The 25,999-nt window shown below is 44.4% G+C and overlaps 1 protein-coding gene across 5 annotated transcripts in view; it reads right to left on the bottom strand.

Annotated features, from left to right (window-relative positions):
- ythdc2 (YTH domain containing 2) overlaps positions 1-5,445 on the bottom strand; it is a 175,707-nt gene extending 170,262 nt beyond the window's left edge. For all 5 annotated transcript variants that reach the window (XR_010974877.1, XR_010974878.1, XR_010974879.1 and 2 more), the window contains exon 1: positions 5,366-5,445. The gene's annotated coding sequence lies outside the window, so the exon portion shown is untranslated. The remainder of the gene's footprint in view (positions 1-5,365) is intronic.
- Positions 5,446-25,999: the final 20,554 nt, after the last annotated feature.

Below are 25,999 nucleotides of genomic sequence, written 5' to 3'. Positions count from 1 at the left end.
ACAAAGCTATGTGGGAAAGTAAGCTGTCAGGAGGATACAAAAATTCTGCAAAGGGATATGGAAAGATTAAGTGAGAAGGCAAGAAGGTGACAGATCAGTATAATGTGTGGAAATGTGACATTATTCACTTTGTTAGGAAGAATAGAAAAACTGAGTATTCTTTAAATGATGAGAAGCTTTTAAATGTTCTGTTCAGAGGGATTTGGATATCCTTGTACAAGAAACTCACAAATTTAACATGCAGGTACAGCAAGCAATTAGGAAGACAAATGGCATGCTGGCCTTTATTGTAAGGAGGTTGGAGTCAGAAAGTCTGGCGACAATTGTACAGCACTTTGGTGAGATCACACCTGGAGTATTGTGCACAGTTTTGGTGTCCATACTGACGAAAGATACTTGGCTTACAGAAAGTGCAACGGAGGTTCACTAGATTGATTTCTGGGATGAGAGTGTTGTCCTATGAGGAGACATTGAGTAGAATGGGCCCAAACTCTCGAATTTACAAAGTGAGAGGTGATCTCATTGCAACATATTAGATTCTGCAAAAACTTGACAGGATAGATGGAGAGGCTGTTTTCCCTGGCTATAGAATGAAGAACTAGGGGGCATAAGCAAATCCTTGAAAATCTCTACCCTAGAGGGCTGTAGATGCTCAGTCATTGAGGACATTCAAGATAGAGATCAACAGATTTTTGGACTCAAGGGAATCAAGGGATATGGGGACAGTGCAGGAAAGTGGAGTTGAGGGAGAGGATCTGCCATTATCTTATTAAGTGGCAGAGCAGGCTTGAGGGACCATATAGCCTTCTCCTTTTTTATGTTCCTAAGCAAGCCACAATTTCCCTGCAACCCCTACTCCAAATACAGTCTGCCGCAGCTGGTGACTATTTTCTCTGCCACACTATGGATACCATCCAAAAGGAGGATAAAAGAAAGAGAAGAAAAGTTAAGGAGAGTAGAAAGAGAATGAGACAGAATAGAAAGAACAGAGAAAGGAAAACAAACAGATAACTGACTCACCATATTCTCTGATGTACTGTGTGCGATGCCACAGTAAATCATTAGCATTTTTTTTTTAAAGTGTAGGGCACACACTACTTCTCCTTGCTGACTGCTGCCACAGCTTTTGGAAATACTTTTGTCAGTATATCCCTTTCAATTTTGCTATGTGAGAGAAACTGCCCTTGACATCAAGGCAGCTTTTGACCGAGTATGGCATCAAGGAGCCCGAGCAAAGCTGGAGTCAATGGGAATCAGGGGGAAAACTCTCCACTGGTTAGTCATACCTAGCGCAAAGGAAGATGGCTGTGGTTGTTGGAGGTCAATCATCTGAGCTCCAGGACATCACTGCAGGAGTTCCTCAGGGTAGTGTCCTAGGCCCAAACATCTTCAGCTGCTTCATCAATGACCTTCCTTCAATCATAAGGTCAGATGTGGGGACGTTCGCTGATGATTGCACAATGTTCAGCACCATTCGCGACTCCTCAAATACTGAAGCAGTCCGTGTAGAAAAGCAGCAAGACCTGGACAATATCCAGGCTTGGGCTGTTAAGTGGCAAGTAACATTTGCGCCACACAAGTGCCAGGCAATGACCATCTCCAACAAGAGAGAATCTAACCATCTCCCCTTGACATTCAATGGTATTACCATTGCTGAATCCCCCACTATCAACATCCTGGAGGTCACCATTGACCAGAAACTGAACTGGAGTAGCCATATAAATACCGTGGCTACAAGAGCAGGTCAGAGGCTAGGAATCCTGCGGCGACTAACTCACCTCCTGACTCCCCAAAGCCTGTCCACCATCTACAAGGCACAAGTCAGGAGTGTGATAGAATACTCTCCATTTGCCTGGATGGGTGCAGCTCCAACAACATTCAAGAAGCTCGACATCATCCAGGACAAAGCAGCCCGCTTGATTGGCACCCCAACAACAAACATTCACTCCCTGCACCACCAACGCACAGTGGCAGCAGTATGCACCATCTACAAGATGCACTGCAGCAACACACCAAGGCTCCTTCGACAGCACCTTCCAAACCCGCGACCTCTACCACCTCGAAGGACAAGGGCAGCAAATGCATGGGAACACCACCATCTGCAAGTTCCCCTCCAAGTAGCACACTATTCTGACTTGGAACTATATCGCCGTTCCTTCACTGTCGCTAGGTCAAAATCCTGGAACTCCCTTCCTAACAGCACTGTGGGTATACCTACCCCAAATGGACTGCAGCGGTTCAAGAAGGCAGCTCACCACCAACTTCTCAAGGGCAATTAGGGATGGGCAATAAATGCTGGCATAGCCAGTGATGCCCACATCCCATGAATGAATTTTTAAAAAATCACAATGCAGCTGAAAGCTCGGACTACTAGGAGACACGAGTAAGTTCGAAAGTCTCTCTCCCAAACCAGTTGCCATTATCAATATTTCATCAACTGACTGTGGACAGCACCATAGAAAATCTGGAATAATAATTCTCAGGTTTTTTTTTTCTGTCTGGACCGCTTTGATTGGTCAGTTTGAGGGCTGTATCTGTTGGTAGGTTTATTTGGTGGGCAGTGCTTGGCACACAGAAAGGCATGTGGGGTGCATGGAGGACTGGTGCATAGGTGGCTGCAGTGGGGGGGGTGGGGGTTTCATGGAGACCAAAAACAGTGGAAGGTAAGGGGAGCCCAACCCTGGCTGGAGAGATTGTTTGCGTAAGGGATGGGATGGGATTATGAGAGGAATGGAGATGGCATGGGAGGGTTGAAAGGAATGGGATGAGGATGGCAAGAGATGGATAGCATGGGAAGAAGGGAATAGCATGAGACGGGGATGACAGGAGGGAGGAGTGGATGAGATGATGGAATTGGTCACGTGGCAAAATGGCAGGGACAATTATTTGATACAAATTATTCGAAAGCTATTCTGTGTGCTAAAAATGAAGAATTCATTAGATTTGAATGAAAACGTTTTTGAAAAGCCGTCAGGTGAATTAAAAGAATACATTAGTGTTAATTCTATAGACAAAGATGATGATAATCTAAACCCTCCAGAGTTTCTACACAGTATAACTCCAATGGGCATGCCACTGCACAAACAAAGGAGCAGTTACAATGTTGCCATCAAACTTGAATCCTAAACAAGGACTTTGTCATGGAACAAGATGAGTTAGAGGATATAATTTCAGCATCTAACAGGAAAATTTCAAGGAAATAGAGTGTTTATTCCTCAAATAATATTGAGCCCATCAGATGTAAAATTGCCCTTTCAACTCAGGCAATAACAGTTCCCAATTGGACTTTCATACGCCATGACTATAAACAGTCACAAGGGCAGACTCTTGACAAAATTTGTATTTAGGCCTGTTTTTACACATGGTAGCTTTTTCCAGAGTAAAACATTTTATGTTAAAGACTTTGGTGAAAGAATAACTAGAAATCCTGTATTTGAAGAAGTGCTGTTGCAATATACTAATTTACCTGCAAATGTTTTGTGGGTGTCTGCTAGTTTATATTAGTCTATCCTCTACTCTAATGGAGATGAGCCTCCTTAAAACCAACCTCTAACACTGTAGTCACATCCACTAGCTATTTTGCTCTTCCTGCTTAAGAATGATGCCCAACTGTGAAGCACCATTCACTTTGTCCATTGGTTTCAAAGTTTTCAATAAATATCCTTAGCACAGGCTGGGGCGTAGTCTTTGCACTGTAACCAGAGGGGCTTTCAAAAGCCTATCTGGCTGCTTGCAATACTGGATGAACTGAATACAATGATATTCACAAAGTGTCACAATGTGCTTCTGAGGAACAGTGGGCACTTTGTGATCACAAATGGCCTCCTCTAGGATGATTAGCCAATTAATTCTTCAGGCCACTGCCGAGTGGGCCATAAATTTACTCCTTTCCCAGACAGTTGGCTGATCAGAGCTGCTAAGATCTCCTGATATTAAGCTAGGTGACTAAACACTTGATCAGAGGTAGGTTTTAAGCAACGTCTTAAAAGGAATCGAGCAAAGAAATTTAAAGGAGAAATTCTAAAGCACACAGCCTAGATGACTCAAGGCGCAGCTGCCAATGGTGTTGGTGAAGGACGTGGGGGATGCATTGGAGGAATGCCGAGTTCCCGAAGGGTTGTAGGGCTGGAGGAAGTTAAAGATGGGGTGGCATGAGGCCATGGAAGGATTAGAACAATAGGATAAGAATTTTAAAATCATCGCATAAACTATTTGTAAATACAAAACACTATAATATTCTACAACCACATAGGAATTAAGTTACACAGAGCTGCATATAATAAGTTCAGATAGTATTAATAAATCATAAAAAGACATGCATACTGGCACAAGTGATTAAACGTAAGGGGGAAACTACTAGATTATTCTGTAAAACATTGAAGAGAAAAAAAAACAAGATACAAAATGTCAAATCTTTAATTTCAGTTTGTTCAGATAATGTCATTAATCATTAACAGCTAAAGGTTAGTGCTTTGGAGCAGTTACTTAAACTGCTAACAAGTTTAAATAACTCCAGAATACCTTTGGGTACATAGGGAGCAAATAATTAGAAAAATGAGGACAGAATGCCAATTTGTACTGACACTCCAAAAGCACTTACTGTCTGGAATCCTTAATTTAGTATTCAGGTCCACTCGCTTTGGTCAATATGATGAGGTCATGATGCTGCTGCATATCTGACAGGTGCTGCACACAAACTTCAAAAGAAGGAATTTACTTCTGGTGGGGATCCTGACCACTACTTTTGGGGATTTCACCTTCAGGTCATTGTTCTGAGTTAGACACCAACTTTGAGGTCACAGCAGAAACTGCTTTGTTGTGGTGTAAAAGGTCAAGTAGAAATCAATAAATATAGTGAGATGGGGCTACTACAAACCCAAATGATGACCACTTAGAACAGGGTAAGCATAGACTAAAGTCAATGAATGCGTCATTACTGTTTTATCAACTACATTCAAAAGCAAACTGTTGAGATATTGGGTATTGCCAGTCATGTAAAAAAAGAGTCTCATGTTCAATATCATTCAACATCCAACACCGAAGGAGAAAGAGCACAAAAACTTTGTCCCCCAAAACCCCCTATTTACCCTGAAAGGAGAAGGGTCTGGGGTTAGAGGTGACAGCCCGGCCAGGAGCGGGGGCGAAGGGTAGGAATACGATGAGTAAACCAGGAGCGGCCGTGAAGACAAGCTGCCACTGGAGGCCGCGCAGCTCGCCTGCTCCTTCATCCGAGTCCAAAAAGAGGACACTCAGTATCATTGACCGAATACAGACGGGCGGTAAAGCCCCGGCCGCCAACATATCAGCCCGTTTTTTCCCTTTAAACAGAGAAGAGAGCAGCTTTCCCCGATCCCGGTACACTTACCGATCACAATCACACAGTCCCGACTCGCTCGCGCTCTCACCGACCGACCGACGCGTCGCGCCCGTGACATCACCCGCGCGAGACCGCGGCGCACAGTCATGTGACTGAAGGAAGCTCATTGGCTGCATGCTCAAGTTTGTCTTCTGTTTAACACATTTACCGACAACAGGTTCATTTCTGTTAGAGGAAAGATACAGTAAGATATGCCGTGGGGAAAAAAATGCAAATCGGAAAAACTGTTCAGCCAGAAACAACTGGAAGCAAACAGAAGCTCACTCAGTATCTGTAAACAGGAAGAAGTTAACCAGGTCGATATCATTCATCGGAACTGAAATATAAACAAGAAGGCTCATGGCAACATCGGAAATAGGAACAGTAGACCATTCGAGCCTACCTCACCATTCAAACAGATCGTCTACTTCTACAGTTATAGAGTCATTTACAGCACAGAAGAGGGCCAGTCAGCCCATTGAGTCCATGCCGGCTTTCCTTGGAGCTATGCAGTCAGACCCACTCCGCAGCTCAATCCCCATAACCGTGCAAGTTTATTTCTCACAGGTAGTTAGAAAGAAAGGAGGCAAGAAACATCTGATCAGCGGCCCTTTAAACATTCAATCTCTACACCATATGGCTACAGTGTGCTATCTCCAAGGTACACTGCAGCAAGGTTCCAAAGGCCGGCTCAGGTCTGCAAATGAAGCCCGACCTGGCCCGAGTCCTTTCATTTTTTCCCGCGCCCGACCCGACCATCAGTTAACCTAGCTTCTGATTTTCACTTTCTTGCTTATCTGCACAAGCTTAAAAAAACTATAACTGGACTTGAAAGGTTGTTTAAAAAGTACAATAACATTGGAGCCACGTACCGGAGGTGGTGATAGAGCGTGTCCGACCCGACCCGAGCCCGAATGCCAGACTCGGAAGAGCGACCCGAGCCCGACACATTGTCAGGTCCCTTCGGGTTTGGGTCGGGTAGCCATGCTCGACAAGACTCCTTCGACAGAACCTCCTAAACCCGTGACCTCAACCATTTAGAACAGGGTTGTCTAACTTTTTTGTGTGTGGGGCGGGGGGGGCACATTATAACTTTTGTCTTACATAGGGGCCGGTGAGACAATTTCAGAAAGGTAAAGGCATTAAAAATTTGTCTTACTATTAATCAAAACAACAACAAATGTGCATTTTGTAAAGAAGCTGTAAATGAGAAGACTAATTTATTGACTTACTTTCTTGTCACTATGTTGAACACTGATTTAGTGAGGTACTGGCATTTTTTTGCTTGCACAAGTAGTCAATGTTAACTCGCACACTTCTTGTAGCGATGTGGAGTATTCCAGATAGATGTCCATCTGTCAGGAGTGATCTTGATTACTCTCCCTCCCTTTCTATGTCTCCCTGTGAGCCCCCTCTCTGTGACCTCCCCCATGTTGTTTCACCCCTCTCTGTGTCGTCCTCGTTCTGTATCCCTGCCCCTCTGTCACCTCTCTTTCTCTCTCTCTGTCCACCCCCCTTTTCTCTCTCTGCCTCATCTCTCTCTCAGTCCCTCTCTCTCTCCCCGTCCACCCTCTTTCTGTCCCCTCTCTCTCTCTCCTCCCTATCTCTCTCTGCCCCGTCTCTCCCCAACTCTCTCAGTCCCCTCTCACTGTCCGCCCTCTCTCTCTCCCCCCTACTCTTTCTCCCCATCTCTCTCTGCCCCTTCCTCTCCCACTCTCTCTCTGCACCTCTCTCTGTCTCCCCTTTCTCTCTCTGTCCCCTCCTCTCTCTCTGCCCCTCTTTCTTTCATCCTTCCCTTCTCTCTCCTTTCTCTCCCTTTCGCTCTCTCTCCCCTCTCTATCTCTATTCCTCTCTCTCTGTCCCCCTCTCTATCTCTGTCCCTCTCTCTCCCCCTCACTCCCCTCCCTTTCTCTGTCCCCACTCTTTCTCTCGCTCTGTCCCCCCCCGACTCCCCTCTCTCTCTCTCTCCCTCTCTCCCCCCTTTCTCTGTCCCCCCCTCTCAGCCTCCCTCTCTTTCTGTCTCCCCCATCTCTCTGTCCCCCCTCTCTCTCTACCTCTTTCTCTGTCCCTCTCTCTATCTCTCTCTGACCCCCTCTCTTTCTACCCCCCTCTGTCCCATCTCTCCTCTCTATCTGTCATCTCTCTCGCTCTCCCCCTTTCTCTCTGTCCCCCTCTCTCTCCCTCCCCCCTCCGTTCCTCACTCACTCCCCTCTCTTTCTACCTCCCTCTGTCCCTCTCTTTCTGTCATCTCCCTCTCTCTCTCCCTTTCTGTCCCCCTCTCCCTCCCCCCTCCGTCCCTTGCTCGCTCCCCCCTCAAACTCTCTCTCACTCTCTGTCCCTCTTTCTCCTCCTCTCTCTCTGTCCCTTCCTCTGTCTCTCTCTCTTTCTACCCCCCTCTGTCCCCTCTCTCTCTGTCCTCTGTCTTTCTCCCCCTCTCTCTTTCTCCCCCTCTCTCTGTCCCCTTTTGCTCTGTTGCCTCTCTCTCTCCCTGCCCCCTCTCTCTCTCTCCCCCCCCCCCCCCCCCCCGACAGTTGCAGAGAGCGGGAGCACTCACCACAGCAGCTTTGTGGTTGGTCAGTTTTTTTTAAAAGATCACAAGTCAGTTTCACAGCTGATAGATTTGGCATCGAGAACAGCAGTTTCCCAATTTCGGATAGATTCGGGGTTTTCCAGCAGCCTTTTAAATAAAAGTCGGAACCAGACGGAAAACCCCGAATCTGTCCCAAGTTCAGTAACGGCTGTTCACGATGTCAGCAACTGTCAGCTGTGAAACTGATCTTTTTTTAATAGCTGATCTGGAAGAAGAAGCCAATCGTAAATTTCTCATTTCTGAAATACATCCGCAGGCTGGATGGAAATCTTTGGCAGGCCGGATCCCGGATCGCGGGCCGTATGTTGAAAATCCTAATTTAGAAGGACAAGGGTAGCATGGGAACACCATCACCTGAAAATACCCCTCCAAGTCATGACTTGGACATACATTGCCGTTCCTTCATCCTCAAAATCCTAGAACTTCCTACCTATAACAATACCGTCAAGCACCTTCATCACATAGATTGCAGCGTTTCAAGAAGGCAGCTCACCACAACCACCTTCTCAAAGTAAATTAGAGATGGGGAATTAATGCCAGCCTTGCCAGTGAGCCCCATCAGAGACAGAGTGAATGGATTTGTATGATCTGCAAACTGCCTAATTGAAAACATGATATCTGAAATATCTATCAAGGGATCAGCGGTCATAGTAAGGCAGTGCACAGCAGCATAGGCATAGCTGGAAAAGTATAGATGATGGTGTTTTCTCTTAGGATTGCAACACATCTGGACTCTCCCACCAGGCTTCTGTCACATCTGCACCTGTGGCAGAAAGCACAGAACCCTGTGGGACACTTGATATCCACTTCCAACCACTTTGAGCAACTGCCCCAGAGTCCTAAACTCTGTTTCTTCCATTCTAATTTTTCTAATTATTGTATGTTTGGTTAGTCCAGCCAGGAGAGATTTCTGCATCTCCAGTAAGTTTTAATAATTAGTTTATTGCATATCACAGAACTATATACAATTTTACTTAAGCATGTCTAACTCCTTTGATGCCATGCTGCTGCTTCTTCTCTTCAAGTCTCTTTTTCATGTGATCTCTTACATCATCATAGTGGGAGGTATTATTCACACTGTCCCAGACATTAACCCTTTCAAACCCTTATACTACATCTCCCCCCAAGTCTTTGTCCATTTTTTTTATACATTCATTTTTACTTTCACATACTACCCCATCTCTCCCCAAGTCTCTGACATCACAGATTAAATCTGTCAGGAGGCTTCACAACTCTACCTGATTGTGTTGTAGTCAGACTCAGATGATCTTTCTCTGAACTCTGGTTTCTTGACTTGGATGGTTCATTGAGGTTTGTTGTATCTGGTGCTTTCTGAATTTCAGGGTCAACATATGGTTCATCCAAATGTGTGACTGATTGACGTCTTTGATTAATAGAAATAAGATTTTTCCTCTTTCTTCTTATAGTACTTTTTGAAGTATGTACTAAATAAGATCTCTGTTAATTCTCATCTCTGGACAATTATTCCTTCTCTGCCTTGGACTCATACCCAAACCTTTTCTCCTTCCATCAACTTGGGTAGGATATCTCCTGTTATAGTTATAAGTTTGTTGTTTTCAATAAGACTTTTCTCTGTCTTGAACTCTGATAATCCTGGACTTCTAACCCTGGAAGTAATTTTTTGGGTGGGATAGGAAGTTGTGTCTTGAGCTTCCTTCCCATCAACAGTTCTGATGGTACTAATCCACATAGCAATGGAGTAGATCTGTAGTTTAGGAGTGCTGTTTGAAAATCTTCATTCTTCTTTAAGTTTTTTTATTCTTTCATGGGATGTGGGTGTCGCTGGCAGGCCAGCATTTGTTGCCCATTCCTAATTGCCCTTGAACTGAGTGGCTTGCTAGGCCATTTCAGAGGGCATTTAAGAGTCAACCACATTTCTGTGGATCTGAAGTCACATGTAAGCCAGACCAGGTAAGGACAGCAGATTTTCTTCCTGAAAGGACATTAATAAACAAGATAGGTTTTTACGACAATCAATGATAGTTTCATGGCACCATTACTGAGACTAGCTTTCAATTCCAGATTTTTATGAATTAATTGAATGTATTAATTGATTTTAAATTATACCAGCAGCCATGGTGGGATTGGAACCCATGTCCCCAGGGCATTAGCCTGGGCCTCTGGATTACTAGTCTAGTGGCATTACTACTATGCCACGGCTTTGCTAGTTCTGACTCCTCTTTCAGCTTCACTATTAAATTGAGGACATCTAGGGGAACTTGTAAGATGAAAAGATCTACGCAAAGTGCGTGAAATAGTTGTTTGCAAATTGTGGACCATTATCTGACACAATCTGATCACGAATGCCATGTGTTACAAAGATCTCTGTTAAAGCTTGAATGACAGTCTCAGTAATTGTTGTGTACAAATATTTGACTTCAATCCACCTGGAAAAATAATCAATAACAATCAGGTAGGATTTCCCATTAAACATGAATAGATCCATCCCCAGACCATCTCACAGTCTGGTTGGAAATTGGGTCGAGATAAGCGATTCCCTCTGGTCTGGTCTGTGCACTGCGCATACCTGTCAATTAGAATTCATTTCTTCTATATCTCTCGATATTCCCAGCCACCACAGAGACAACTGAGCCCGTGCTCTGCATTTCGTGATACCCTTGTGGCCCTAGTGTATTTTCTCCCAAGATGTCTGCCCGGAGTGAGACCAGAATCACCAGACTCTTGTCATATATCAACAAATGATTCACAATAGTAAACTGCTTTCTGTACTCAAAGAGGATTTTCATCACCGTGCCACTGGGACGCTGCTGTGGCCAACCTTGCATGCAATATTGGCAGATACGGATGCATTCCTCTTCTTGCATCTGAGCATGATGAATTTCTTAGAGCATTTTTTAGCTTGCCCACCATTGCAATTCAGTGAACTGAGAATATGACTCAATCTCATCAATGAAGTTAACATCCTGTCGTGTAGGATGGTAAACAGTGGCTCTGGATAATGCATCTGCTTCCCCTTTCCTGATAAGACTAAGGTCTATACCAGCCCTTCTACTTAAAAGAGAATATTCTTGATTCTGTAGAACATACAGTGTTTCCAATATCTGTTTTCCCTCATACTGGAGTGTTGCCTGTAGCTTGCCCTTAACTTTCAGTTCAATGCCTCCTGAACCATGTAACTGAGTTTCCATTGGTTGCAGGCAATGCATTCATAACCACGGTTTGTTGTCTGATAAAACTGTTACACTCGCTCCAGTGTCTAGTTTAAAGTTGGTGATATGTACGTTGACATATATGTCTGCAGTCCAGAATGCATGGTTAGGGTCATTGATCTCACCAAGGAAGTTTTCTGATTTTTCTTCCAATGGAGATTGTTCAACTTCATTAATAGCTCAATGCATGAATATTTTTCCTTTAAAACCCATGGGAATAGAGGTTTTACTTTGGCACATCCTCCCAAAATGGCGTACAAACAAAGGTCCGTAAGCAGAACAGAGCATTCTGCTTTCTTTGCAGGACACTGTGTGCGTCTGTGTGTCTTTTTGGTGCCATAGCATTGGCAGGGTTTCATGGCTTCTTGCACTTTCCCTCCCAAGTGTACCTTCTTTTCTGGTGCATCTTTTACAATCTTGTATTAAGGAACAGTTTCGTCATTGGAGATTTCCTCACTCAAGGTTATTCTTCACCTCTCAGGATTGCTCTGTTCTGCTTATGGACCTCTGCTTGTGTCACCAGCTGTATTGCTTTTTCTAGGATGAGGTCTTCCTTAGACTGCAAAAAATCTGAAAGGGATTCATCAGCAATACCTACTACAATGCAGTCCCGTATTAATTCTGATTTTAGGTCTCCATATTCACATCCTTCAACTGTCCTGTAAAGGTCATTAATAAAAGCATCTACTGCTTCAAACAAAAACAAGAAATGCTGGAATCACTCAGCAGGTCTGGCAGCATCTGTGGAAAGAGAAGTAGAGTTAACGTTTCGGGTCAGTGACCCTTCTTCGGAACTCAACTTCGGAACATCTGCTTCACCTGGTTTCTGGTCCCTTCTGTTGAATGTGGCCGTTCCTAGAATCTTGTTGCTGCTCAGGTTGAAATACTTATTAAAGGCTATCAAAATGTATCTGATATCTCATTAATGCTTTATCTTGCAATAACATTGTCTGCTATTGCTTCTATGGAGCAAAGTAATGTGTTGACTTGTTCTGCTTCAGACTTGCAGTCTAATTTTGAAGCAATTCTGTATCTCTAAAACCTTTTTCTTCAAAGTGAGCAGTTTTGTGTTTGATTTGGTCCTTTCATGTGTCCAAACCTCTGTGGTAGCATGAATTTAAGACCCATGGCTTTTCTAAGCTTTCTAGGTAGTTTACTTGCTGTTTTAAATTTCTCTTCCAGTATTGGAAGCTTTCCCACGCTTCTCAGCCACATTTAATGGCGCAGACCTTGGAACTGCCCTTGCTAGGGATTCAGTTTTCCCGGTGCTGTCATAGAGCCATAGAGTTTTACAGCACAGAAACAGGCCTAACGTGAGTGCGCCAACCATCAAGCACCTGTCCTAACTAATCCCATTTCCCTGCACTTGGCCCTTGTACGTTATGGCGTTTCAAGTGCTCATCTAAATACTTCTTGAATGTCATGAGTGTTCTGACTCTACCATCCCTTCAGGCAGTGTGTTCCAGATTCCAACCACCCTCTGGGTGAAAATATTCTTCATCAACTCCCCTCTAAACCTCCTGCCCCTTACCTTAAATCTATGCCCCCTAGTTATTGACCTCCCCACTAAGGGAAAAAGTTTCTTCCTATCTATCCTATCAATGCCCTTCATAATTTTGTATATCTCAATCAGGTCCCCCCTCAGTCTTCTCCTCTCGAAGGAAAACAACTCCAGCCTATCCAGTCTGTCTTCATAACTGAAATGTTCCAGCCCAGGCAACATCCTGGTGAATCTCCTCTTTGCAATCACATCCTTCCTATAGTGTGGTGACCAGAACTGTCTGCCTAGTGCGCTGTTAAAAACAATTTTCTACCCTTTTTAAGGGTTGCTCACCAGATCCCGACAGTTGCTTGGTTCTCTGACTCAAAGCATGCGATCACTGGACCGGGAATTTTTTTCCCCCCACAGACCACTATGCCTCTGCAAGCCGATTCCCCGACTCTTTGTCTACGGAGCAGCTTTGGAGCTCCTCGCAGCCTCTTCTCGAGTTCTGCAGTTTTGGATGCCACTTTTTCCAGGTCTGACTTTTGAACCTTCTTGAAAGTAGTATTCTAAAATTTTCGAGGTTGTATGGCAAGAACACTGTTGGTCACCATATTGTATGTTTGGTTAGAACAGCCAGCAGAGGTTTCTGAGTCTTCAGTAAGTTTTAACAATAACTAGTTTTATTTTACATATTACAGAACTATATACAACTTTGCTGAAGCATGTCTAACTCCTCTCTTCAGGTCTCTTTCTCATGTGATCTCTTACATCATCACACTGTCTCAGACATTAACCCTTTCAAACCCTTATACTACTGTTATGACCGAGGTGGGGGCAATGCACCATCAATTCAGTCCCATCAATCCACAGGTCACAGCATATTATTAAAGTTTTCCCACCCAACTGGAAAACAGCCAAATCAAACACTCTAGTAACCCCCAGAATAAAACAGACCAAACCAGGTATCTTTAGACAACAACAAATTAACCACTTATTAAAAAATAAATGAATCTTAAACACTATTAAGATAAACCTATGTCTAAAGACCTTTTAACTTCTTATTTTAACCTAACTCCCCCATTCACACACATACACTCAAAAATCACATTAACTGGTTTCTTTTTTTTTCCAAAAAATTATGTTTTTAAAAATTAGCTGTTTCTTAAGAATAAATAAATAAGTCTGTGGGTTACATTCCTGATTGATGAAGTATTCTAATGTGAAAATAATCAAATGCTACTCGAAGCCTCCACGCGGATTTGATGAAACAGTCTGTCAGTAGCTAGGCTTTCAAAACACTTCAGCTGTGCTAGGCATCAAGACCACTGGCGAAAATACAATCAGTCAAGAGAGAGTCAATCTTGAAGCAAATACTTCCTGGCTTGGAAGTAAAGAAAAGGAATTTTGCTACCTTCAGCAATACAAATGGTCTCTTCAAAGAAAAGGCATTTTTCTCCTTAGGCAATTAACTCAGCCTGTAGCTCCTTGTAGAATATCTGCTGAGAGAGAACAGAAAGCTCTTCAGTAGCATGCCTTGCTGGTGGCTGGTTCAGATTGGCTTTTACCAGTTTCACACACAGTAAAATCAAAACATTATACAATGTGTTATGACCAGTCTTTGCCTGGTTTAACCGTAACAGGATTTAATTTTAAAAACGCTGTGTTTTTAGCTCCTCCTCAGTGAATCCTTGTTCACTGTTTTGCAGTTGTAAGGCAAATAAATCAATCAGACAGGTTTTCTTAGATTTAAACAAAAAAGGTGGAAGTTTATTAATCTTAAACTTTAATTTGGTTAATGACTACGAATACATGACCCGACCACACTAGCATGCATACACGCTAAATACACACGCAGATAGAGACAGAAGTAGAAAGGATAAAAGGGAAAAGTTTGAGGCAATAGCTGGGTTTTATTTACGGTCCTTTGAGTTTGATGTAGAGTCTTTGGTTGCTGGTAAGTCTTGCCGTTTCGTTGGGGCCCAGTGCATGCCTTTAAACCTGTTTGGATGTAGGAGTCTTTTCTCACTTGAGGTTTAAGTGACTTCAGTGGGTCCGGAGATGAGAGAGAGAGAGGCTCTCTTCTTCCGAGTTCAGTTGCAATCTGCATTCTGACTCAAGCTATCCTGTGAGCAGTTCAAAACCAGACCTGGGCCAGCAGGTTAGTCATGTGACTTGCTTTTTTAACAAACTCCTGCGTTTGCGGTGGGAGGTTGGGGGTGGTGGTGTAGTGCTGTCTCTTACGCTGACAAGATGTGGATCACCATTGCCCAGACCAATCTCTGTTAATTGAATCAGTGAGCAGTTCCCATTGTCTTTTCCTAGGCGACTGTCTCTTAGAATGCAAATTCTTTTCCAGCCGCTACTGATCCCTTTAAACAAGTAATTTCTTCATTCCAGCAACAGTTTAAAATTAATGTTAATGTGACAAAATTAATATGCCTCATTCTTGGCAGATGGGGGTCTTCATGCCACCTCTCTCTCCTACTGTGGCCTAGGGACAGGTGCACCTGGCACCCTGTGCTCAGTCTTAAAGGCACACTGTTTTAATCCAAGGAGAAAATAAATACAATTCTGTGACAACTGCACTAACTCCCCCATTCCATATCCCTTAATTTTCTCAGTAGTCTTCAGTTTGGCATCTTATCAAAGGTTTTCTGAAAGTTCATGTATGCCATATCAACCGTATTTTCCCCATCCACCATATCTACCACCTCCTCAAAGAACACCATCAAGTTTGTCAAGTTTGTGGACAGTGAAACTATCCTGAGTGAACACATCTGCAGTATATATCTCCAGCTCAGTGTCATTGAGCTGGAGTGTGAGTTGGAGACACTTAGACACATGAAGGAGGAGGAGCAGTTTCTCGACATTTCGCTCCAGACTTTGGTCACACCTCGTAGATAGGTATAGGTTCAAAATGGGGTTGGTATGTTTGGTAGTGTACAGAGTAAGGAGAATCCAGGTGAGATAGGCAACAAAGAACCACAGAAACTGATCCTGTCCAACAGGTGCAATGTAATTGCTATCTGTGAGGATAGCAATAAAGACTGTTGGAAGGACACCTAGAATACAGACCATGGCACCTTGGAGCAGGAGCCTGTCTGAGGGGCTGACAGGAAGGAAGGTGAATGTAGTTGTGGAAGATTCAGTAATTTGAGGGGGGCAGATATCATCCTTTGTAAGCAGGATCTAGAGTCCCAGATGGTTCGTTGCCTACCTAGTACCTGGGTGAGTAATATCTCAAATCGGCTTCAAAGGATATTAGAGAGAGAGGGGGAAGATCCAGTCATTTTGGTCCATGTTGGGACACAGAAAAGAATAAGAAAGAGGTCCTGTTTGGAACTCCTTCAGCCAGAGTGGTGTGGTAAAGAGGGGTTGCATTTTATTGGACATTGGCATGAGTACTGGGACAGAAAGGAACTGTACTGTTGGGATGGGCTGCACCTGAACTGGGCTGGGCCATGGTCCTAACAGAAAGGATAAAAAGGGTGGTCACAAGGACTTCAAGCTAGTAAGTGAGGTAGGGTGGGGGGGGGGGGGGGGGTGGTGCTCAGGTGGAATACATAATACAGATAATAGTTTGAAAACAAAAGGGAAAAGAGCTGAGCAAGAGTCAGAAGTTGTGCTTTAGGCACTGCAGGTAAAGGGAAAACTAAATGATGTTTAGTAATTAAACCAGGAGAGAGAAATAGGAAGCATGTCAGTAAATCATTATAGCAAAAGGACAGGCTAGTGTGTGTGGCCCAAATAAGCGTTCTTTATACAAATACACAGAGTATAAGCAACAAATTGAATGAATTGTAGGCAGAAATTCAACTTGGAGGGTATGACATGGTAGCCGTGACTGAAATATGGCTGCAAGATGGTCAGATTGACAACTAGATAGACAGGAAGGATGGAGAAAATGATAGAGGGGGAGGAGTAGCCTTAAAAATTAAGGATTAAATTACTTCCATGATGAGAGAATATAAGAAAAGGTAAGTAGGTTGTGGAGACTTTATGGGTGGAATTAATAGAAAGGGATTTAAGACTGTAGAGGGAGTTGTGTGTAGGACTCCTGGCAGTAGCATTGAAGCGATAGTTTGCAACAATGCAGGAATTAGACAAGCATGTGGTAAAGGCAGAGTGGATTTAGGGGAGTGTTTAACTTTTATGCAGATTAGGATAAGCAGACAAGCACGGCCAGAATTTTGCGCTTACCAGTGGCTCCGGGGCCGATGCGCCCGAAGCGGATCAGGCCCCCGATCCTACTCCGTGCACCTGGCCGCCGGTATCACACGCTGATCACCTAATCAACGGGCCCGCGGCGTAACTCCGACAAGAAATGACGCGCACGGGCGGGAACTTCAGCATCATTGGGGGGCTGATTGTAAGCCCTATATACAGGATTACTGATTTTAAACAGAGCAGTGAGTTCTTCATTGGACGTCAAGGAAGATACAAGTGTCATAAGGTCTGGAGATTTCAAAGTCTCCATACCTTGAAACACAGAAAGACTGGGAGCCAACAATATTACAGGTAGAGGTGATGGAGGGCAGAAACAATCGCGTTGCCCCACTGATTCTCTGATGATTCTCTGATGGTCCTCCTCCAGGCTGTTCAGGAGAGGAGAGACATTCTATTCAGTTCAGATGGGAGAAGCAGACCCTCCAAAGTGACCAAGAGGGCCTGGCTGGAGGTCGCAGAGGACGTCAGCAGCCGAGGCGTAGTGAGGCGTACATGGATACAGTGCCGCAAGCACCTCAATGACCTGCTTCGCTCTGCCAGGGTAAGGGGCATTCCTCATTCATCTAATCAGTTATGAGCCAAGGGAGGTTTTTTGTGTACTCATGATGCAATGTGGAAGCCCTGTATGATCAATGCTTGGCTGCTGCCTTGAAATAGGACGCATGATGGGCAAGTCTGAGATGAACGCTAATGCTGTGGTGTTAAAGTTGCGCCCAGCACTGTCACAGCAGTGAAATGCAAGATCAACCCTTTGGGTAACAGTGTCATATGCCACTGACTATGTATTAAATAAGTATTATTGTTTATTTTGGAAAAGAGGGCACACAATGCCCGGGAGAGGTCACGTATTGGTGGTGGCGTGGCCACCCAGGCATTCCTCACCAGAATGGAGGAGGATGCCTTAATTATAGCCGGGGAGGAAGAAGGACGCGCTGTAGCAGATGGCGAGGCCGGTGGACCTGGCCATGAGAGTGAGTGATCCAGAATGTAGTGTAACACTTCATTATGGTGGGGCGGGGGGGGGGAGTGGGGGGTGAGGCTGCGCTACTGTGCCAATGATTTGGTGAATGTCAAGTGCACTGAATGTTGCCCTCAATGTAACCATGCTGGAGGCACAAACTTGTGCTTAACTCTGGATTGATGATGAAACTGATCACAATGCTTTTCCCAACAGGTGAAACACAGCATGTGCCAGGAAGCGTTACTGTTGCCCGACCATCCACCTCTGAGGTGGAGGAGGGTGCCTCAGAGGGTGCACCGTCACATCATCGCGACACACCAAGTACCACAGCAGATACTGACACTTCGGTTGGGATGACTGTGTCTGGGGAATCAATGTCACATACTGGTGTGAGCACAGCACAGTTGCCGGGCCAGCCACCAAAGGCAGAATCGGCTGATGCATCACACACTCGGAGGAGAGTGGGATACCAGGCCAGTGCAGAACCGCAAGCTGATGACGTGCCTCTGAGATCATCCTTTCGTCGGGAGATGTTGCAGGTGCAGAATGCGGTCCATGGAAACCTGGCAGAGTTGCCTGAGACGTTGCGCGCTATGACTCATACTCTGGAGACATCCCTCCAGTGTATGAGTTTATCAAACTCACAGACCTTTAAACATTTGGCTTCCTCTGTTGAAAGACTGGCGGCTGCAGTGGAGGGACCAGTTCTTCATGCAATTCGGGACCTCAGAGCGAGTGTGGCCTCCCTGGACCAGAGCATCAGAAAGCATAATCTGATGCGACTGCGCCAGGTTGAGGACACTCAGCACTCTGATGCCACCATTGAGGACCAGCCGAGCCTCACGAGGACACAGGGGCAGCAGATCGCATATGGGAGCTCCTCTCATGGCGCCCCTGATGCATCCTGCAGCTCCTTGCTCCCTCCGCCAGGGACATGTGAACCGCTAAATCCTGGGGTGATAGAGGGTGCTCATGATATTTGTCATGAGAACCCTGAGATGCCAGGGCCCTCACGGCCGCGAGCATGCAGAGGACGTCCGCCTAAGTCATCAAAAGCAGGGCAGCAACAAGATCAGCCACCTGCCTCTGGTAAGTCTGGTGGCGAGGGATCGTGCACCCGAATGAGCACATGTAAAGTACATGTAAAGTGTAAGGTAGATAAGTCCCCAGGGCCTGATGGGATCTACCCGAGAATACTGAGGGAGGCAAGGGAAGAAATTGCTGGGGCCTTGACAGAAATCTTTGCATCCTCATTGGCGACAGGTGAGGTCCCAGACGACTGGAGAATAGCCAATGTTGTGCCTTTGTTTAAGAAGGGTGGCAAGGATAATCCAGGAAATTATAGGCCGATGAGCCTTACGTCAGTGGTAGGGAAACTATTAGAGAGGATTATTCGGGACAGGATTTACTCCCATTTGGAAACAAACGAACTTATTAGCAAGAGAGCATGGCTTTGTGAAGAGGAGGTCGTGTGTTACTAATTTGATTGAGTTTTTTGAGGAAGTGACAAAGATGATTGATGAAAGAAGGGCAGTGGATGTTATCTATATGGACTTTAGTAAAGCCTTTCACAAGGTCCTGCATGGCAGACTAGTACAAAAGATGAAGTCACAAGGGATCAGAGGTGAGCTGGCAAGATGGATACAGAACTGGCTCGGTCATAGAAGACGGAGGGTATCAGTGGATGGGTGTTTTTCTGAATGGAGGGATGTGACTCGTGGTGTTCCGCATGGATCAGTGCTGGGACCTTTGCTGTTTGTAGTATATATAAATGATTTGGAGGGAAATGTAGCTGGTCTGATTAGTAAGTTTGCGGACGACACAAAGGTTGGTGGAGTTGCGGATAATGATGAGGATTGTCAGAGGATACAGCAGGATATAGATCGGTTGGAGACTTGGGCGGAGAAATGGCAGATGGCGTTTAATCCGGACAAATGTGAGGTAATGCATTTTGGAAGGTCTAATGCAGGTGGGAGGTATACAGTAAATGGCAGAACCCTTAGGAGTATTGACAGGCAGAGAGATCTGGGCGTACAGGTCCACAGGTCACTGAAAGTGGCAACGCAGGTGGATAACGTAGTCAAGAAGGCATACGGTATGCTTGCCTTCATCGGTCGGGGCATAGAGTATAAAAATAGGCAAGTCATGTTGCAGCTGTTCAGAACCTTAGTTAGGCCACACTTAGAATATTGCGTGCAATTCTGGTCGCCACACTACCAGAAGGACGTGGAGGCTTTGGAGAGGGTACAGAGGAGGTTTACCAGGGTGTTGCCTGGTCTGGAGGGTATTAGCTATGAGGAGAGGTTGGAAAAACTCGGATTGTTTTCACTGGAACGACGGAGGTGGAGGGGCGACATGATAGAGGTTTACAAACTTATGAGCGGCATGGACAGAGTGGATAGTCAGAAGCTTTTTCCCAGGGTGGAAGAGTCAGTTACTAGGCGACATAGGTTTAAGGTGTGAGGGGCAAAGTTTAGAGGGGATGTGCGAGGCAAGTTTTTTACACAGAGGGTGGTGAGTGCCTGGAACCTGTTGCCAGGGGAGGTGGTGGAAGCAGATACGATAACGACGTTTAAGAGACATCTTGACAAATACATGAATAGGAAGGGAATAGAGGGATATGGGCCCCGGAAGTGCAGAAGGTGTTAGTTTAGGCAGGCATCAAGATCGGCACAGGCTTGGAGGGCTGAATGGTCTGTTCCTGCGCTGTACTGTTCTTTGTTCTTTGTTCTAAATGGATTAAGAAAACACTTCAATTTCACTACTGGTGCACTGGGTGACTTGAAATACATTTATTTGATTTGTTAAATAATAGTGTTTGATTAAATTGGAGATTTTACTTTTGAACATGTCATTCCTGAAGTCAGATACTACATAGTTAGTCAACTCAAGTTGTCTCAAATGTGAGGCCACACACTTGGGTCGCGTCCCTCATGATGTGATGGATTGGTTCGTCGCATTGTCTCACCCCCTAAAGGTTAGAGATTTTGCACTGTCAGATCCTCACAATGATTAATGTCATAAAGCAGTTTGAAAGGTGTGAAGATTTATATCATTTCAATTGAAATGCGTTCCTATTAGAGAATCCCTTGTTTCTCCAGCACTTAGAGCCAAGTTACATTCAGCTTCCTCTCCATGATCATCATTAGACTGATGCCCATCTTCCTCATCAGAAACGTCGCCATCATCTGATGACACATCATGCTGACATTGATCATCCTCGAGGGCATCTCCATGTTCAATCGACAGGTTATGCAAGGCACAACAGATGACAATGATTCTTGAAACCCTCGACGGTGCGTACTGCAGTGATCCACCAGAGCGGTCAAGACACCTAAATCTCATCTTTAGGAGACCTACAGTGTGCTTGATTGTCACTCCAGTGGCCGCATGGCTCCTGTTGTATCGTTCCTCCGCCTCACCCCTTGGGTTCCTCACTAGTGTCATGAGCCATGTCTTCAGAGGATAACCCCTGTCGCCAAGTATCCATCCCTCCATTCTGTCTGGAGGACTGAAAATTTCAGGCACCTGTGAGTTGTCGAGAATGAAAGAATCATGACAACTACCAGGGTAACAGGCACACCCCTGCATGATTCGCTTCCAATAATCACAGATGAGTGAAATGTTCATTGAATGGAATCCCTTGTTGTTCTTGAATGCCCCTGACTGTCCAGCTGGTGCTCTAAAAGCCACATGAGTACAGTCTATCACGCCCTGTACCATTGGGAAGCCGGATATAGTGCTGAAGCCTCTGGCTCTCTCAACCTGACTAGTGTTGTCCATCTTGAACGTGATGAAATGGTTAGCATGTTGAAATAATGCATCAGTCACAACCTTTGTGCAGTGGTGCGCTGCTGATTGTGAGACACCGCACAAGTCTGCAGCTGAGGCTTGGAAGGAGCCAGACGCATAGTAGTTAAGAGCTATTGTAACCTTTAGAGCGACTGGCATTGGATGGCCACCGAGACAGTTTGTTGCAACATCCAATGACAGCATCTCACAAAGAGATGTGACAGTCTCCCGTGACAGCCGCAGTCTTCTTCTGCACTGGCGTCCTGACAGCTGCAGGTAGTTCAGACGCGGGCTGTATGCCCTTCCTGCTGGGTAGGCACATCTCCTGACATTTGGTCGCTCTTGGGCGACTCTGTGAACTACTCTGTCTCCAGCAGCACGAGGATGCACTGGTGCAGCTTGCTGTACGTTCCCCTGACCATTTGTACTTCTGTCACTCATTGAATCACTGTCCTCCTCAAATGATGATCCACTTCCAGAGTGAACAATTCCCATTGTTGAATAGCAGAACAAATGCTTTGACCACAGGTAATAGCTTCCAGCTTTTGTGACTGGCTCACTTCAGGTACTTCCTTTCAGGCAATAACTAATATTAGACGGGTCCCAATCAGCAGTGCATAACATTCAGATTAAACCTTCTGCACAACCTGCAAGTTACACCCCTTGTTAGGACACACAAATAACATCAGCATTAATGAAGTTCAATAAATACATTTTTACCTCCAATTCCCTCATGATTCAATGCCTGCCACCCTTTTGAAACTGCCGGGTTCCCGACACGCCCCAAGACCCGATTAACTGCCGTAAAATCAGATACATAGCGTAAAATCTCCGTCAATTGGACTCTGAAGTACCTTAAGTACTTCTCAATTGATGTTGGTCGGGCGGCGAGTGCAAACACGATCGCGCCCGACTTCCAACGCTGGTTAAATTGCGTCAGCGCAAAATGACTGCGGGGACCCGGCCCGATGTCTTCCCGCGCCATTTTTTCCTCCGCACACCCCCAACGGGACCCGGTTCTTACCGGTAAAGTTCCAGCCCACATGTCAGAAAGGTAGTGAATTTCTGGAGTGCGTCTGGGATATTTTTCTGCAACAATATGTCCTAGAACCAACAAGGAGGCGTGCCATATTAGATTTAGTAATGAGCCAGACTTAGTTAACAGTCTAACAATGCGTGAACATTTATGTAATATCAATCATAATACGATCAAGTTCAACGTAGTGTTTGAATGGGAGAAGCATGAAACAGCTACTAAGATTCTAGATTTATGACACAAAGACTGTCCACAGTAAACTGGGCAAATGTGTTAATGGGTAAAATGAAAAGATCAGTGGGAGGTGTTTAAAAAAGAATTTAATGTGATGCAGAACTAGTTTACACTTCTAAAGGGCAAGATCTCAACTTGCCAAAAAAAGAGAGCCATGGACAACTAAAGAGGTAAGAAACAGCGTAAAAGAAAAAGCATACAAACATATAAAAAATAGCATAGATGCTGATGAAAAGAGGCAAAGAGCAGCAAAGGGTGACAAAGCAGCTCGTATGAATTACAGGGGTGCAGAAGCAGAGGGGCCTGGGGGTATGTGTGGACAAATCATTGAAGGTGGCAGGGCAGGTTGAAAAAGCAGTTAATAAGGCAAACAGGTTCCTGGGTTTTATAAATAGAGACATAGAGTACAAGAGCAAGGAAGTTGTGGTGAACTTTTATAAAACACTGGTTCAGCCTCAACTGGAGTATTGTTTCCAATTATGTGCACCACAGTTTAGCAAGGATGTAAAGGCATTGGAGAGGGCGCAGAAAAAATATATGATAATGATTCCAGGGATCAGGGACTTTAGTTACGAGGATAGAATGGAGAAGCTGGGGCTGTTCTCCTGAGAGAAGAGAAGGTTGAGAGGAGATTTGATAGAGCTGTTCAAGATCATGAGGGGTCTGAACAAAGTAAATAGGGAGAAGCTGTTCACATTGGTAGAAGGGTCAAGAACCAGAGGACACTGATTTAAAGTAATTGTTCTGATGAAGGGTCACAGACCTGAAACGTTAACTCTGTTTCTCTCTGCACAAATGCTGCCAGATCTGCTGAGTATTTCTGGCACTTTCTGTTCTCATGACATGAGGAAAAACTTTTTTATGCAGCGAGTGATTAGAGTCTAGAAGGCATTGCCTGAGAGTTTGATGGAGGCAGATTCAATCGTGGCTTTCAAAAGGGAATTAGATAATTATCTGAAGTGAAAAGATTTGCAGGGCTGTTGGGAAAAGGCAAGGGCCTGGGACTTGAACACCTTGAAAATTTTCCTCTGAGTAGAGAGCGCCAGCATGGTTTGTAAAGGGTAGGTCATGCCTTCCGAACCTGACTGAATTTTTTGAAGAAATAACTAATGTAGTAGACATGAATATCTGTGAATGTTATTTATATGTACATTCAGAAGGCATTTGGAAAAATCTCTCGTAGACTGTTAACTAATGTTGTAGCCCTTGGCATTGAAGGCAAATTATTGACCAGGTTAGGAAATTGGCAGGAGACACAAGAATACATGAAGTAGGAGCAGGAGTAGACCATATGGCCAATCGAGCCTGCTCCACCATTCAAAACAATCATAGCTGATCTTAGGATTCAACTCCACTTTCCTGCCTGCTCACCATACCCCTTGATTCCCTGAGACACAAAAAATCTGTCTATCCCAGCCTTAAATGTATTCCACTATGGAGTATCCACAACCCACTGGGGTAGAAAATTCCAAAGATTCACAACCCTTTGAGTGAAGTAATTTCTCATCATCGTGTGCTCTGAGTTTTAGATTCCCTGACCAGGGGAAACAATCTCTCAATCTCTACTCTATCCAGCCCCTTTAGAATCTTATATGTTTCAATGAGTTCACCTCTCATTCTTCTAAACTCCAGCGAATACAGGCCCAATTTACTTAGTCTCTCATCATAGGACAACACCTTCATCTCAGGAACCAATCTAGTGAACCTTCACTGCACTGCCTCCAATGCAAGTATATGATTTCTTAAGTATGGAGACCAAAACTGCACACAGTATTCCAGATGTGGTCTCATCAAAACCCTGTACAGTTGTAGCAATACTTCATTATCCCTGTACTCCAATCCCCTTGCAATAAAGGCCAACATGCCATTTGCCTTCTTAATTACTTGTTGTACCTGCAAGTTAACTTTCTGCGTTCCTTGTACAAGCACACCCAAGTCTCTTTGAACATCGACACTTACAAGTTGCACACCTTTTAAAAAATATTCTGCTTTTTTATTCTTATGACCAAAGTGAATAACTTCACACTTCCCTACATTATACTCCATTTGTCATTTTGTTGCCCATTCAGTTAACCTGTCTATTTCTCTTTGCAGCCTCTCTGTGTCCTCCCCACAGCTGACATTTCCACCTACCTTTGTATCATCAGAAAACTTAGATACATTACTCCCTATCTCTTCATCTAAGTCATTAATATAGATTGTAAGTAACTGAGGCCCAGCACTGATCCCTGTGGCACTCCAGTATTTACTGCCTGCCAACTTGAAAATGTTCAGTTCTTGCCCACTTGTTGCTTCCTGTCTGTTAACCAATCATCTATCCATGCTAATATATTACCCCCAACTCCATGAGCCCTTGCCAATTAGCCTTTTGGGTGACATCTTATCGAATGCCTTCTGGAAATCCAGGTATACCACATCTACTGGTTCCCCTTTATCTATCCTACTAGTTACATCCTCAAAAAACTTTAATAAATTTGTCAAACAGGATTTCCCTTTAGTAAAACCATGTTGACTTGTTCTAATCATACTATGCTTTTCTAAGTGCCTTCTTAAGACTTCCTTAATAATAGATTCCAGCATTTTCCCAACAACTGATGTTAGGCTAACTGGCCTGTAGTTCCCTGTTTTCTCTTTCCCTCCTTTCTTGAAAAGTGGTGTAATACTTGCCAACTTCCAATCTGATTGGATCGTTCCCAAATCTAAGGAATTTTGGAAAATCATAGTTAGTGCATCCATTATATCTGCAGCTATCTCTTTTAGAACCCTAGGATGTTGGCTATCAGGTCCTTGAGATTTGTCAGATTTTGGTCCCTTAAGTTTCTCCAATACTTTTTCTCTGCTGATATGAATTTCTTTAATTTCCACACTTTTTAGCCCCTAAGTTACTGCCTATTTCTGGTTTGGAACTTATGTCTTCTACTGTGAAGACAGACAGAAAATATTTGTTCAACGCCTCTGCCGTTTCCTTATTCCCCATGATAATTTCTCCTGTCTCTGCTTCCAAGGGACCAAAGTTTACTTGAGCTACTCTCTTCCTTTTGATATACCTATAAAAGCTCTTACAATCTGTTTTTATGTTACTGGCTAGTTGACTCTCATTCTATTTTTTTTCTTCTATATCAACCT

The sequence above is a fragment of the Heterodontus francisci genome, chromosome 4 (assembly GCF_036365525.1).
Source record: "Heterodontus francisci isolate sHetFra1 chromosome 4, sHetFra1.hap1, whole genome shotgun sequence".
NCBI lineage: Eukaryota > Metazoa > Chordata > Chondrichthyes > Heterodontiformes > Heterodontidae > Heterodontus > Heterodontus francisci.
This window is presented reverse-complemented; position numbering and strand designations above follow the sequence as displayed.